The following is a 3,132-nucleotide window of genomic DNA, read 5'->3' on the forward strand; positions in this document are numbered from 1 at the left end:
TTTTAAATGAGAAAAGATAGTTTAGGAGATAAACAGGTGCGGACAGATCGAGAGAGATCGAGGAAAATGAGAACCGGATCGCATAAGGGGCTTAAACAGATCCTCAGTAAATCTCGCCAAATACAGGTATCGAGAGGTGTCGAGAAAATGGTCTTCGACAGATTCAGGTGTCGAGGAGGTATCGAGAAATAGAACACCAGAATCAAGAACAGAAGCTTGATCGATCGGCCAGGTATCGAGAAACTATCGAGGAGACAGGAGATTTCTCGATCAATCCACCAGGTGTCGAGGATGTGTCAGGATTGCGATAAGAAAAAGCTTGAGAAGCTCGACAGATAACTAGGTATCGAGGAGGTGTCGAGCTTGCTTTTAAAAATAGTTTTTCGAGAAGAGAAAAACATAGACATGAATGCAATCCAATATGCAACTCAACCAATGATCCAATCAACATATTAAGCTCTCAAGATCATCTCTCAACAGGAATTTCAGCACATGGATCCTCAAAAACACACACACACACACTAGACAAGTCTAACAAATTTTATATTTCAAAAACAAGTCAAGACAGTTTAGTGAGCATACATTAACACATGTAAAATCTTGTGATGGCCAAATTACATTATACCTGCACATGTATCAAGAGTAGCAAAGAATATTGCGTGTCATGTGTGAAAAACATCACAAGATTGCATAAGTGTATACATGTTATGACAATTTTAGATAAGAGAAAATCACTTTAACTCACACATAATCATAACTATTTGATGGAGACTATCACCTTCAAGGTACATCCTATAACTCCCACATCTCCTAGAATACACGCTTGCAATCATATTTAAAGTATTTTTGATCTTTTTGCTTTTTATTTTCTTTGCATATTTTCTTTTTAAGCATATCATGCATGGGCATATAAGAGATAGAAAAGAAATACCCAATGATATTTGACATTCCAATTTTGCTATGCCGAAGCACACAAATGTCATTGACACTGCACTTTTGCTATGCCGAAGCATACATGTGTCATTCATGATTGGAGGGCAACAGTGGTGAGATGGTTATTAATGCCTTTCTCTTAGGATTTTTTAGTTCTACCCGTCAAAAAGAGTAATATGAGTGTTAAGTTTAAGAGATAACTTAATCTTACTCATCACAAACAAGAGCCACAAAGCTCACTTGCTCAATTGTGCATAGAGATACTCATCTAAACTACAAGAGATACAAAGTTTAGAAAATTTTGTCTCAATGGCCATCTAAGGTACACAAGTACCAATCTACACAGAACACACACTGTTTTTATATTTTTCAATTTTTCAATTTTTTTATATTTTTATCAAAAACAAAATAAGCAAAATTGAAAATAAACAAACAAAAACATGTTATCAAAGCAAAGTATAAAACTAGACTGACTCAAAATAAAAGCAAAAAACACAAGTAATGCAACAATAAAAAACAAGAAGATAGAAGAAAGTGAAATAATCACTTAGAGTCCTTTTTCTTCCACACCTTGAAAGAAACTTTCTTTTGATTGAATCCTTGAACCGGTGGTGAGGGGGAAGAATTAAAACTGTTCAAGTTCGAAAGGAACATGAGGGCTTTTAGAAGATCTCCAAGAGGAGCAAGAGAGGATTGAATCTAATTTTGGCTTCCAGATGCTATCATGCCGTTGCTCTGTTCAGTGGCTAACCATTTATAGCAATTTGGTCAAGTATGACCGGCAATTCCACAATGATAACAAAAATGCTGCTTCTTCTGTTTAGGTTTTTGAGAGTTAGCCTTCTTAGTCCTAGGGTTTCTAACTTCTTTCTTATCATGCTTAGGGGGTGCTCCTAAGATAGATTTACCCTTGTCTAAATTCTTACTAGCTAATTTAGTTTTAACATCATTGTTCTCATTTTTAACATTACCAGCAGGAGGAACAAAAACGGTAGCACTAGTAGAAGCAGTATTAGAGGAAGAAAGACCATACCCTAAACCTGTTCGATCCGAAGCAGATTTCTAAATGTTCAGCATCTCATCAAGTTTAGCACTTGAAGTCCTCTCCAATTGAGCTCTAATTTGAAACAGCTCCGCTTCAAGCTTCTTGGTCTTCTCATCCAAGAAATTATTATCAAACCTCAGCACTCCAATAATTTGATTTGCCTTATCAAACTTTGTGGACAACTCTTCACGATCAAGTTCCACATCACTGAGTTTCTTGGTGGTCAGCCTATAGAGTTTCTCGTGTTTCTCAGACAGCTTGTATAGTTTCTTATAGGCTGAATGGATATCATCTTGATCATCCATCTTCTCACACTTGGAATCCACCAATTCTTCTTCTTCTTCCACTTCATCAACAATCCCTTCAGTAGGATTGACCGTGGCAGTAATGGCATTTAAGATTCCGTCATCCTCACTGTCGGAATCATCTTTAGGCTTAGTGTTACTCAAGGTTGTAGCAAATGTCTTACTCTTCCCAACGCTCTTGAGATATGTAGGACACTTATGTTTCATGTGTCCGAACCCATGACACCCAAAGCACTTAGGTCCTACAGGAACAGTGTACTAACCACCATCCTTAGCATCCTTCTTCCCTTTGTCTTGGCCCTTTAACTGAGAAGAACTGGATTGCCTACGATCCTTATCAAAGCCCTTTCCATTGACATTCTTCATAAATTTCTTGAACTGCCTAGTGATGTAGGACTTCATCTTGGAATCTTCATCATTTGAAGACTCGTCTGTCTCACTGCTCTTGGCTTTCAGTGCCATGCTCTTGCCATTACCCGACTTACTGATCCTAGATAGCTCTAGCTCGTAGGTCTACAAGTTTCCAACCAGCTCAGTCAAAGGCATCTTGTAAATATCCTTTGATTCCTTTATCGCCGTAATCTTGGCATGGAATCTCTCGGGTAGAGATCTGAGTACTTTCCTCACAATCTTAGGTTCAGGGATGGTTTTCCCAAGATTAAAGGTTGAGTTCACTATGTCCTTGAGCTTGGCATAGAACTCATCGAACGACTCATCCTCCTCAATCTTTATTTCTTTAAAGCTTGTAGTGAGCCTCTGAAGCTTTGAATCTTTGACAGCCTTGGTTCCTTCATAGGTTGTTTGGAGGATGGTCCAAGCCTCCTTAGTAGTTTCAGTCGAGGATATCTT

Source organism: Quercus suber, unplaced genomic scaffold, assembly GCF_002906115.3.
Source record: "Quercus suber isolate HL8 unplaced genomic scaffold, Cork oak 2.0 scaffold_378, whole genome shotgun sequence".
NCBI lineage: Eukaryota > Viridiplantae > Streptophyta > Magnoliopsida > Fagales > Fagaceae > Quercus > Quercus suber.